At 39.7% G+C, this 13,910-nt stretch overlaps 1 long non-coding RNA gene across 1 annotated transcript; it reads left to right on the forward strand.

Moving 5' to 3' along the window:
* Positions 1-252: 252 nt before the first annotated feature.
* Positions 253-13,512, forward strand: LOC143661347 (uncharacterized). The gene is made up of 4 exons (XR_013164517.1): positions 253-349; positions 9,744-9,859; positions 11,788-11,915; positions 13,406-13,512. It is a non-coding gene; the product is annotated as an uncharacterized LOC143661347 (long non-coding RNA).
* The last annotated feature ends 398 nt before the right edge of the window (positions 13,513-13,910 follow it).

Raw genomic sequence — 13,910 nt, forward strand, 5'->3', positions numbered from 1 at the left:
CTGGTGCTAAGTTGTTTGGTGTTAAGACCCTGATGGCTGTCCACTCAGGAACGGAGAGGGTGAAGGGTTTCTCCAAGTCTGGGAGGCCTAGACTCAGGGTCTACGTGAGTGCCATCTGTGAATGGTGGAAAGTGTGCTGTTGCTCAGTTTCCCACTGGAATGGGTCTCTGTCAACACCCTTTGTGACTTCATAGAGGGGTCTTGCTAGGAGAGCATAGCTCTGGATCCAGACTCTGCAGAACCCAGTTGCCCCTAGAAACTCCCTGACCTATTTGCTGAAAGTTCGTGTGGGGATGGCACAAACTATTCATTTGTACTTCTGTCCCGGACTCCAGGTCCCTTGCTGTAGGTAAAAACCGAGATACTTGACTTGCTGCTGGCAGACTTGGGCCTTCTTCTGGAACATGCGGTACCCTGCCTGGTCTGGGTGATGGAGAAGGCATTCTGTCCCTTGCTCACAGTCACTGAAGGATTTAGCGGCAAGCAGGAAGTCATTTACATATTGTAGGACAGTGCAGTTGTAATCTTTAGCTCGGAATGATTGCAGGTCCTTCCCACTATTTTTCCACTTCCCAAAAATAGTGGGGCAGGTTTTGAACCCCTGAGGAAACTGAGTCCTGGTATACTGTCTTCTGGTTCCCATGGAGGGCCTTTCCCATTCAAAGATAAATATTTTCCAACTGACTGTGGCTACTCGGATGCAGAAGAAATCCAAGCATGAGAACCATTTGGCTTTTCTGGGACCAGGCTGAGGAGGGTGTATGGGTTGGGAACCATGGGGGTGAATGGTTTCCATGGCTGCATTGACTGCTTGTAGTTCTTGAACCAGGAAAAATTCCCGTTTGAGCTTTCTTCATGGGTAGCAGTGGGATGTTCCATGGGGAGTTACAGGGCTGGATAATCTGGTGGGATTCTAGCCATGCCAAACGGCTTTGGATCTCCTCGAGGGCCTTCTGAGAGAATGGGCACACTGCCACAGGGCATATCATGGGCTTCAGGGAAGTTACCACTGGGGGGCAGTGTTTGGCTAAGCCTGGCAGGTTGTGCTCATCCCAGACACTTGGAACGTCCAGAAATGGCAGGCTAGAGCAGACTTCCCCTCCAACTTTGGGATCCTCACGCAGCCACCACTCTTCACCCACTGGTGTGGTAAGAAGTAGGATTTTCTGCCAGCTATCAATTTTTAAAGAAGCTTCCCCTTTGAGGCCAAAAGTAATCTGGGTCATGCCTGAGGAGGTCCCATCCCAGCAGTGGCAGGCAGGCACTCAGGCATGTACAAGAACTGGTGCGACACAGAGTGGCCCCAATACTGCACTCTCTGGCCTTCAGAAATGGCTTCCTCTGCACTATATTGGTGGCACCCACTATGTCTATCATCCAGCCAGATAATGGGTGAGCATCTCCCAAGGGCTGGATTATCACTGAGTATTTGACGTTGGTATCCACCATGAAGGCCATTGTTTGGTCCCCCAATTTTACTTTGAGCTTGGGTTCCCAGAGTCCCAAAAATATGGAACCCGGTCTGTCTTAGAGAGTTCATCAACAGCCAAGGCGATGGTGTTGGGATCTGGATGAGGCCTGGGGCCAGTGTCCCATCTTCCCCTGCCTGTTAATGGGATGGCCTTATTGAGACACTTGTTTTTCCAGTGCCTCTCCTCCTTGCAGTAAGCACACTGATTTTGCCCCAGGGGTGCTCAGGCCTGTTGGGTTGTCTTTGGCCAGGGCCCTTGGTTCTGCTTCTCAAAGGTGGCAGCAATTATCTGAGCCTTTTCCCTAAATTCTCCTTTCTTTTCCTTGGCCCCCACTTGATCCCAACTGATGAACACCCTCGTGGCCACTTCTGTTAGCTGGCTTGTGTTTATGCCTGCAGGTCTATCTAGTTTCTGAAGCTTACAGTGAATGTCACGAGCTACTTGTTGCATGAAGGTGGTGTTTACCAATGTCAGTTTCTCTGGGGCCTCAGGATCCAATGGTATGTATTGGCAGAAGGTTTCCATCAGTTGCTCAAGAAATTTGCTTGGGGGCTCATCTGGCTTCTGCAAGACCTCTTTGATCTTGGTCATGTTGGTGGCTTTTCAGCTGCCTTTTCTGAGGCCTTGGAGCAGGGCCTCGCAGAACCGTTGAAGGGACTGCAACCCCACATCAGTGTTCAGGTCCCACTCTAGATCGTCTCCTAGAAAACTGTGGGTGGTATATTGGGCTGGGTCTAAGGTGCCACAGGGGCACTCTCCTCCAGGCGCTTTTGTGCCACTGCCACCACATGCCTACGCTCTTCAGTGTTGAGGAAGATTATGAGCAGTTAGTTGCAGTTAGGCCAGGTGGGTTGATGAGTCTGGATAATAGACTGGAAGAGGTCGATCAACACCTGGGGCCTCTCAGGAGTATAGGACAGCATATGCTCCTTCCAATTTAGCAGAAATAGTGACTGGAATATACACGAAGTTTCTTCTCCTCTCCTGAAAGTCTCCCTGGGCATCGGCATAGGGTGGTGCTTGGGTTCCTCTCAGGGGTCTCATGGGTGTGGCCATGGGTGGAGGAGTCACACTTGGCCGGGGCTGCAGTTGCCACAGCTAGGAGTTCAGGTGATGTTTCTAGGCTGTTGGGGGGTCTGGGCTTGCTGTGGAGGAGCTCAGGCAGGGCTGCACATGTTGATGACACAAAATAAGTTGGGAGACTTTCTTCTTCTTCTTCTGGTGAACTGGATAGAACTAGGACCTTGCTTTTTGTTTTCATGCGGGACTTGTCTGCCACTTGAATGAGAAACACCTGGCACTGTCCATCTAGGCAAGTGTTTATCCACCCTGGCTTCTTTTTTGTGGCTTTCAGCCAGGTGGCAATATAGGGAAACTGATCTGGGTGTCCAGGCATCCCTGACACTACACTATAAACTGCCTTCACTTTTTCTAATTCAAAAGTTCCCTCAGTTGGCCAATCCACCTCAAAGATGGTCCATTCTAATACATACAAGTTTCTAAGTCACCCGGGGGTCAGCTTGACTCACAAGTCATCAGTAAAAGACTTCTTAAAGTTGGACATCATGTACCATCATGGTGTCTTACTGACCTCCCCTCCCATATTGGCAGAGCCAACAGATAGGGAAGGGGTTACTATTCATACAACAGAGGATTTCAGGCAGACAGTCACTTCATTTGGTCTGGCCTGGCCCTTAGCAGTGTCATAGGAATCCCAGGGTCCAAACTCAATCACAGTCTGGAACACAGCTTCTATAGGCCCAGGACTTCCTTTCACTCACACAGTCTCTCTCTCACACACACACACACACACATACACACACACACACACACACTCTAGCACCCCTCCCGCACCACCCTTCTGAAACTAAACCTGAAGACTTCCATTTCCCCTGGTCCTCCAATGGAGACTGATACTCAGATAGTCTAACCAGACCTGAAGACTTCTGTTTCCTTGGTCCTCCAGATGGAAACCGGTGCTCAGATAGTCTTGGGAGGTGTTCAGGCTCCCCTTCCACTCAGCCCCCCCCCCCAACCTTTTACAAGTGGGCTGATACTGAACACACCTGAGTGCTCACCAGTCAGACGGGCAGTGCTCCCTGATACCTAGTTACTGAAATTGGCCCATATCCATCATCCTTCTGGTGGAGATGAGGACTCCAGCTGGGGAGGCCAGGAGTCCAAAAGACAGGGAAAAGCCCCATTGCCAGCACTGGATTCCATTGAGTCTCCAGTCCAAGTGATGTTGCCACCATGGGTGAAGGAGGTGAGAATATCATCACCCTCTCAATCTGGATGAATCCCCAGAAATGTAGCATGAAACCAGGAATGAGTCTCTACAAGAGCCTCCAGGAACATTATGCAGAAACAGAACGAACTAGAATTGAGGCTCCGAAGTTTCAGGAAACAGGTTTTATTAGTCTATGGCCGTAGGGTTCAGCCGAGCAGCCTCTGAAAGTCTGAGCCACTACCAGGGCCTGATACAAGGTATTTATAGACAGAATGGCTCTTAGCATCTCCTTAATATGGCAACTGGTTGCACTCGAGGGAGGTAATTGGCTGCTGGAAGTGTTTCCTAATATGGTGACTGGCTACACTTGAGGGAGGTGATTGGCTGCTTGCTGGTGAGAGGTGATTGTCTGCCTGCTGGCAAGCAGAACCAGGAAGGGTTGTGAAAGAGCAGTCATGGGGAAAAGGGCCTGCTTGCTGCCAGGAGCTTGCTTGCTGCATAATCAGTGATAATATAAAGTACAGCTCAGTACCATTAAAAAAAAAAACTTCCAGACCTAGGTTGGTGATTGTTCAGAAAGAAGATGATTCTTACTTGATCATGTTCAAATCCAAAACTTGGCTACTTACTTTTCTGAAATATTGACCTAAAATGCTGTCAATGTTTTCTGAATGCTAAAAGAGTAAAGCAAGAAATAATACAAAATTTAGGGGTGTTTAATTTATTTTGTTTTGCTTTATTTTTCTTCTCTCATTCCTGCTTTTTTCCAGGCATCTGCCCTGAATGCTCATTGTATGGTTTACCAGAAACTCCAAGAATGCACAGGGTATATTGCTATGCTGTTCCACATACTTTCTTAAATTGAAAACTATGTATTTTCTTACTAATGCCTATTGTACTCTCCATGCATTTGAAAGTGCTCAAAATAGCAAGTGCTCAATAGTAAAAGAAAACTTTAAAACAGCTGTCTTTCAGAACAGAGGGCCTTTCAAATAATCTTTCAAGAGCTGTTTATTCTGTTTTTGTTTTGTCTTGTTTGTATTCACCAAGTAAAACAGTAATTGCTGGTATTTTCAGGCAACTAAAAGAGGTAAGGATTTACCAGACTGGCCAGTTCTCAGGGTAAATGCTTTTGAACAGGAGAACAAGAAATGACATTCTAAATTCTTTAGATGTAAATGAACATCTATTTCAAAACTCCATGAAAAGTGACCTCAGCAGACTAATTAGTGTCTTTTTGACACTTCAATTTCCAACCTAATTGTTTACTTAACTGCTAGCTATTTACTTCCTCAAGGTTGTTAGTACTTTAAACATCATGCTTTTGAGCCTGGCAAATTAATCATTTATTTAATTATTGGTTTCCAAGGGCCAGTTTCAAAATGCTATTTAAAAGACAGTGTGACAATTAAAAATCAAGGAATATGTTGAAAGAAGGAAAATTTAAACCACAATCTCACCACCCTAATAAAGCAATTCTTAATGTTTTCCATATTTTTTTCTGGCCTCTGTGCCATGAAATATTTGTGGGATTTTTCTTTCTCCACATTTTTAGCAACATACAAGGGCCCTCACAAATGTTTTTCATTATTATTATTATTTCTTCATTTTTCTCTTCTTTCCTTTACCCCCTCCCCCGTTTTAGTAATATTTTCAGGCTTTAGTATCCTTCTCCATCGACCATTACTCTGAAAGCCCCAAGCCCTGGAGTTAACAATTTTGTAGGCTATCAGCCCTCTCAACCACAAATCAGCCCCAACCTCTCACAGAATGGTTTCCATAGACTTTCTAGTTCTCCAAGTAGCATCATTTCACATATAGTAACATTTCACATACAACATCTCATTTGAAGTTAGGGTTCTCATTAGGTAGGATAATCGAGAAAAGGAACATAAGTAGATTTCCACCTATTGGCCAAATTTGCACTGATTTCCCTCACATGGGAATTCTTCTTCTCTCTCCTTCTATATGGCACATATTCATCCCTCTCCTTTGGGGCCTGAGTACATACCATGATAGGTCACAGCAAGTGCTTTCATCTCTCTCTCTCTCTCTCTCCCCTTTCTTCCTTCATATGAACATAAAACTCTCCACAACTGTAACCAGGAAAAAACAATTAAATTATGTCTTTAAAAATTAAATTAAAAAATTAAATTAAAAAATAAAAACTCACTGTGGTGAACAGAACAGAAATATTGACAACCCATAAGAAGACAGATAGGAAGTGGAGGTAAAACTAACACAAAGGGATTAAAAATTCTGGAAATCATGGGGTAAAAGAAGGGAAATATACTCTTCTCAGGGATGTGGGTCTTGTAGAGTCTGTCAGGAGAACCCTTGGAATGGCTCCAAAGCAAGGAGACAATGAGCAACCCGGCAGTTGCAGCAAAGAGCAGGTAGGAAGCTGACTGGAGTGGTGGAGCCCTTGGCTTTCACTCTCAGGAGGCTGCTGTGGTTTACAAAAGGTATTGAAGCCTGAAATAAAAACCTATTCTTTTCATTTATCTTGGCTCTTGTTTTTAGAATGTAAATTTACTACTCCAGGCTTCTGATGGTATGAACTTGGCAGGGGAAACAACCTAGCAAATGCCTTCAATATAACACAGAGCTGAGAAATGGGGGCATAGGATGGCTTGAGAAATGAGAGGAAAGAACACTATCTGATAATGCAAAAATTCATAGACAGTTGATTTTTAGGTGAAAAACACTTTGTAAGCTCTAGAATGTTATACCTGTTTTTTTAATTAATGTTATTATTACTCATTGACAGCATGCCTTAATCCACATTATATCTAAATAAGTGGTTCTCAAACTTTTGGCCTCAGGATCCTTTTACACTCCTAGAATTATCAAGAAACCCTAATATCTTATGTCTATGTGGGTTCTATCTTTTGATATATTTACCATATTTTAAATTAAAACAAAAAGTTTAGGAATACACTTATTCATTTAGTTTAAAAGTTTATTACAGATTCTCATCAATAGCATACATTTTATTAAAAGTAACAATATTTTCTAAAACTCCATACAAAGTTGTTGAGATACTGGCATTGCAGTACATTTTTAAAATATCTGTTCTATACTTAACATAATAGAAAATAGCTGGATTCTCCAATCTGCTTTTGTGTTCAATCCACTGATATATCTGTAGTCTCTCAAAGGGTTTTGGAAATCCTCAAAGATTCCTGGGCCATACTTTGAGAACTGCAGTCCAAAGTCATTAGAGTTCCCAAATTAACCCAGGTTTCCTGCATTGAAAAATAGAAGGAGCTTTCTCCCCTCTTTCTTCAATGCAAACACACTCCAAGGATATAGTTAACACTTGCAAAAGGAAATTAAATTATAGTTTTTATCTGTCCCCTTAATCTTAAAAACAATTGTTTCAAAGCTTAAAGATTGTAATAACAACTCTAGCTAGAGCTGCAAATAAGTATTTTTATGTACATTATGTTAGTTAAGCTTCATAAAAATCCTGGTTCATAGTAAAACAGGAAATATTATTTTGCCCATTTTAATTATGAGGAAACTGAAGCTGTAAGAGTCAAAAGAGTTTCCCCAAAGTTAAATCAAGAGGGCCAAATAGAGTTAAATATTGTGCTACAGGTGAAAATGCTTAATAAAAGTGTTCTGACAACAAAAGGGGGACAAGAGTTGAGAAATACAGTTTATACTTTTGATTCTGTCTGCTGTATGGCATTGGAATTAACTTCTCAGATATTCTCCCTAAAAATGGTGTAGAAATGGGTGTTCAGAGGGAATCAGACAAAGTTTCTCCTATGCCAAGTTTTGTAAAATTAAGAAAAGCATATGTTTTTGGACTCTTAGCTATTTGTCCCTCAGCTCTCTATGAAAAAAGTAATTGAAGCATCAAAATTTGACTAGGTTTATTTTTTCCTCTTCCTCTCCCAAGTTTTCAAGCTTTTCTTTCCATCAGTATTCACTGTTTTTCAATGCAGTGTGTGATGGTTGACCCCAGTGAGGCTATTGGGGTGGGTGCAGTGTGGGGGGTGGGAATGCTAACTAGATCATCTGTCACCTCAGGTATACTTGAGACAGAAGAAAATAAGAGGTAAAACTTTGCATTAATTTCTCTTTGGTGAATACTAAATTAGGTAAGAATAAGCAAGTTCAAGCTGGAATTTAAGATGGGGTAAAGTCCATTAACACTTCAGCAAACTCATGTGAATTCTGGAAGGGTTTTAGGGACTGAACTAAACTGTGCCTTCTAATTATTTTAAGACTGAATCATTGTAGAAATTGAGCTCTATTCCCACCTGAGCCAGACTCTCTGGCTAAAAGATGCTTTGGGAGGTGCATTCACCCTTCAGGGCCTGCAAGGTTCTACTTTGAATGGATTGACATTCAGCAGAAAAAAATCTCATGTTTCAGATGAATACCTCTGGGTCTCTTCCTTATGTATATAGGCTATATATGATTGGTACTCCCCAAAAAAAGAAATTAGAGCTAGAATCCTATGCATACCTATTAACACAAGATTGTCTCTTACTTTTGTCTCTTTCATAATTCTTCTTATCACATAGTGAGAAAAGATTTCAGACCTTGCTCATGTTAATTGTTCACCCCTGAATTGTTTGGAACTTCTCACTAGCTTAAGCATTTCAATTGGTAAATTCTACTTGCACAACAAATTCTGAAGGACAAATACAGAATTCCATGTCTTTTTCCAATAAATTTTCTACAGCTGCACAAATATTATGATTATCAAAGGAAATATCATGATCTTCTCTCTCCAAAATCCATGGTCAAGTTGTATCTGGTTGCTTTCCTAGTCAAATCATCCTTTCCAACAAATAAATATTGATATTGGCTTGTTCCCTTTCCTTACTTCTAAATCTTCTGCTTGAATCCTCAGAAAATGTAAATCTGAATAAGAAAAATCAATCCCCTGAATATTACAAATGCATTAATTTCCATTGCTGTCTTGGGTTGGCCCTGGCACTCTACTACACATTGACATGATGTTAATTCCTGTTTCCAATTACTTTGCAGATCAAATTAATGATTTCAATTTCAATGCAGAATCACAGGACTCTTTTTTCAGGACTTATTTCAGATAATAAGGCTCAGAGTTTTATTTTTAATCATGTAGGACACATTTTTTTATAAGTAATGCCAGTAAATATTTTATATATTTTAGGTAAAAACAAAAATATATATGTCACATCAAAATATGTGTAAAATATAAATTTTAAGGATTAAGTTATTTTCTGCTATCAGGTCCCATTGCTTCCTATGACTTTGATCCTTTCTGCAACCAAGACACTCTTGGTGCCATCAACTCGGATGGAGGTAGTCTTGTTTGCTCCAGTAATGTGTGTTTTATTTGGAGACCTTGAATGGAGCTTCCAAGAACACCATGCCATTTTTACCAGTCTGGGAAGAATGCCCTACGTTCTGTAAAACTGATCAATATCCCCAGTGGAAACAAAATCAGATAGATTTCGGAGATGTCTTTCTGCTTAGGCCATGGATGAGTGGGCAAAGAACAGACTATATGAACAGAAAACTGACAGGAGGTAAGATAAGGAGTTCCAAAAACCATCAAAATCCTCAGAGGATTTGATGGGGTCAGGGATGGGAACAGCAGATGTACAAACTCCTGGAGGCATGTCTGCAACAATGGTGTTACATCTGCAAAAACACTGGTGTTCTGGTACCTTAGAAACTACAACAGCACAGTGGAAGACCATAAGACCTATTCACTAGATCTACTCGCTAGATCAAAACTAAGCTAGTAATCCAGTACTTTCTACCCTATCAATCTGAATCAACTATGAAATCTTTAAAGATTAAGAGTCGGCCTCACTCATCTCACCATTCAGGACTAAAGATGCTCAATTAACTTGGAATGAAATCATACTAGCTGAAATGAGGCAAGATAATAGCATAATTTTTTCTTCTGTTTTAGATGGCAAGCACCATATATGAGAAGGCAGAGAGGCATGAAATAAGATTTATTTAGAGATTGTGAATAGTTGCTTTCACTGAACTAATGGTTGCTTTTTTTTTTTTTTGCATAGGCAGGCTCTGGGAATTGAACCCGGGTCTCAAGCACAGCAGGCAAGAACTCTGAGCCACTGAGCCACTGTTGCCCACCCTAATGGCTGCTTTTTAATGAGTGGTAGTGGCAAAGCTGGTGAGATGAAAAATTCTGAGCGCAACAACTTTAGATATTAAAAACTGAGGAAGAATATATTTTAAAAGCATTTGAGATTCAACGAGGAGCTTTAATTTGAAAAGCAGGATTGGAGGACTGGCATATTACAAGATTTAAATATTTTAAAATACCATTTTTTCAGTGGTATGTGGACTGGATTAGATTGAGCACAAGTGAAAAGAGATAGATTAGTCAATATCCAGAGGAAAGTATTCAAGCCAACAATTAAGGCAATAATGAAAATGGTAGATGGGTGGGCCGCGGTGGCTCAGCGGGCAGAGTGCTTGCCTGCTATGCCGGAGGACCTCGGTTCGATTCCCGGCCCCAGCCCATGTAACAAAAACGGAAAAACAAAATACAATAAAGCAAGAAAATGTTTGGAAATGTTTCCCTTTCTTCCTTCCTTCCTTCCTTCTATCCTTCCTTCCTTCTCTCTGTCTTTCCTTTAAAAAAAAAAAAAAAAAAAAAAAAAAAAGAAAATGGTAGAGTGGGAGTCTCAGAAAAGTGTCACCCAGAAAGTAAAATTGACAGGACTTGATGGGGAGACAATGAGAGTAAAAGAGAAGGAGGTAAGGAAAGATGATTTTCAAGATTCCTTACTTATGAAAGAACACATGGCAATATTTTTCACTGAGATAAGTAATAGCAATGAAACTGCATGTGTCAGAAGAGGTAGAATAATTCCTAAATACCATGATAGCTATAATTTCTTGAGCATTTATTTTGTGCTTGGCACTGTGCTAAATACAGCCATACTCTGTTTTACAGCAAAATTCTAGTACAGATTGTGGCTGGTGCTCCCTCTCCTTAGTAAATTGAGAAAAATTAAAAATAATTTTTATAAAGCAAAGAGTGAAAGATTCAAAACTCCAGAAGAGAGACATCAGACAGCAGTACCTGTCACAAAAAAACCTCTTTATTTTTTAACAAAAATGACATTAAATAATGGTGAAATTTTGTCTATACTCCACTCTTTGCCCTCTGCTGCTGAGGTCTTTTCTTGAATTGCTTCAAAAATCCAGACAGATGGAAGAACCTCCATGCTCACCAATCACCAAGCCCAACATCCACACATGTCTTAGGGGCAGGGAGAAAAAGAAACCCATCCACAGTTAATTGCTGCTCCCTGATGGTGCATCCTGCCTTCTTTGATAAAGCCTGGGAAGATGGACAGTTATTAGCATCTAATTGCAATTTTTCTTTTGTCAAATAGGGCATTGACAGCCCTTTTCCTCTCTTCTCTTAAGGAGATAACAGAGAGCATCTGCAGGTGAACATTCTCCTGTGGAGATTATATGAGAGCTCCTTTTCTTCCTTTCACTTCTTAAAAAATATATATATGATCTCTGGTGAATGGAATAATCCAGGTTTTTCAAAGTGATATTCTCCCAATGACGGCTTCTCAATTCCACTTATTCATAGATGAAGGAAGCATTATCTTACAGAAAATGGCCAGGAATTCCTCCTCCTCATGAGGCAGATTTATCCAGACATTTCCTTACACTTTAATCTTCCGTGAGGTTGCTATTAACACCCACGTTCTGTAAGTAAGAAAACAATGAGGAAGTTTAAATAACTTGTCCAAGATCACATAACTACAAAATCTCAAATCCAAGGTTCAAGCCGAACCTTAAACACATCATGACACCACCATGAGTTCTGTTTTGATCACGTTGAAATTGGGAGGTCTGGGAGACACTAAAATAGAGATGTGCTGTGCACAGTTGGATATGAGTCCAAAGCTGTGTAATAAGCCCAGACTAGTGATACAGAACTGGATTTGTCAGAATGTAATTGGTAGCTAAAAATGGGGAATTATACAATATCACCAAAGAGAAGTAAGAACCTGTATTCTGTATTCACAAACACATTTTTAAGTTCAACAACATGATTCATTTCTATTTCAGATCATAATCATCATTGAAGAGAGAAGGTAGCAGTTTATCTTCTGTGTAGTTCTCTACATTACATAGGAAATCATTCACCTGTCTCAATGAAAGCCGCCTGCTTTTCTGCTCTCAAGTTTCTCATCAAAGTCAGTCAATTTTTTCATTTCATTTCCTTTATTTGAGGTGGCGAGTCCAGGAAGAAAGACTAATCTTTTTTGTGTGTGCAAATTGCTCACAAGAGTATTATATCTCAAAGGCAGCTAAATGTAAATGAGCATTAAATTTTTCTAGCATCATTTGAGAATTGCAACAGAAATATATCAATAATTTAAAGCCCTAGTAAGTATATAGTACATATTTTTAAACAAATGCAATTCATTAGTAGAGTATTAGTGACAGCAGTCTTCCAGATCAATACACACATGCACACACACACAGGGACATCAACTCTTTCTTTTGTATAATATTCCAAAGTATGGATGTGCTGTAATTTTTCAATCTTCCTCTATCAAAAGAGAGCTATAGAATTTCTGCATCTTAACCATAGCAGGCAATGCCACAATGCAATTTTATATATGTTTATATATAAAATCACTTCACATTCTTGTGCTATTATTATCTGTGGAGTAGATACTCTAAAGTGGGATTTCTAGGTCAAAGATTACATGGAATTTTCATTCAAATGAAATAATCACATTACTTTCACAAAATTTTGCATCTATTCAGCCTCCAACTGAAAATGTAAGGAGTGCTTATTCTTTGCCTCTTTTCCAGCAATTGATTTGATTCCTTTATTTAAATTTTGCCAGTCTAGTAAGCAGAGGAAAGTGGCATCCTTAATTTGGTTACATTATGATTTTAGTTCCTTTTCTATATCAACTGGAGTATATGTTAATTGGTCATTTTGATTTCTTCATCTATATTATTTGTTGCTATTATGTGATGATGTAGATATGGGAACTTGGAAAATGGAGTTGTCTTTTTTCAAAATAATTTATACATTTTTGCATATTTGATATATTGTAATTAATTTGCCATGTGTTGCAAATATTCTCCCAATCTTTTGTCTTTTGATTTTGTATTTTCATTGTATTTTTTACATGCAGATATTTATCCATGTAAAATTTGTCTCCTTGCTGTATAATGTAGAGCTAAATTTTATTTTCTTATGTATAGTCAGCCACTTATTTTAGTACCTTATTAAATAATTTTCTTTCTAAGCTGATATGCCACATATGTGCTATATACATATGAATATATATGGCACATCAATTTCTTTTCAGTCACTTCATGATATATTTTAAAACCTTGTAATGCAATTCTTCCTAACCTTTGGCCATTTTCAGATTTTCTGCTAAAGTGCACGTCTTCTCAATGAACATTAAAATTATGTTACAGAATTTTTAATTTTTTTCATTTTGATTGTGATAAAATAGCATTCATATTTTAAAATACAATGCAATAATATGTTGTGATAATACATACATTATATTTGTTACATTTAATCTCTGTGCATCAATGAAACCTTAGAGATTTCTTCTCATGATTTAAATTTTTGGGTCTAAATTTGTCCTTTTCACCTTACAATATTTTTCTGTTATACTGGGATTATTTTTTCTGTTTCTGTTTTGAACAGATTGATGCCAAACTTTGACCTTCTGCAATCACCTGACTAGATCGTTTGTGTAATCCTATCATGTTTTTCCTCAAGTTTACTGGGTTTTCTGGGTATACAAGTGTGGTGGTTTAAAGCTATTATGTGTGCCAGAAAAAAAAAATGTTCTTAAATTTCATCCATTTCTATGGTTGTAAACCCATTAAAGGTAGGGCCTTTTCTTGAGGTTACTTGAGTTAGGGTATGGCCCACCTCAATCATGATATGTCTTAATCCTTTTGCTGGAGTCCTTTTTAACTGAGATGAGTACACACTTACAGAGCAAAAGCCATGAAAGCAGGAAGCTGAAAGCAACAAAACTCAGAAGGGAGAGACCAGCAAACACCTATGTGACTTGCCATGTGAAAGTGCAGCTCATGATTGCTGGCAGCCAGCCTTCATGATTTTCTCAGCCTCAAACTGTAAATTAGTAAATCCTCATGGTTTAAGCCAACCCATTTTATAGTATCTGTTTTAAGCAGCCTAG

Source organism: Tamandua tetradactyla, chromosome 2 (genome assembly GCF_023851605.1).
Source record: "Tamandua tetradactyla isolate mTamTet1 chromosome 2, mTamTet1.pri, whole genome shotgun sequence".
Taxonomy (NCBI): domain Eukaryota; kingdom Metazoa; phylum Chordata; class Mammalia; order Pilosa; family Myrmecophagidae; genus Tamandua; species Tamandua tetradactyla.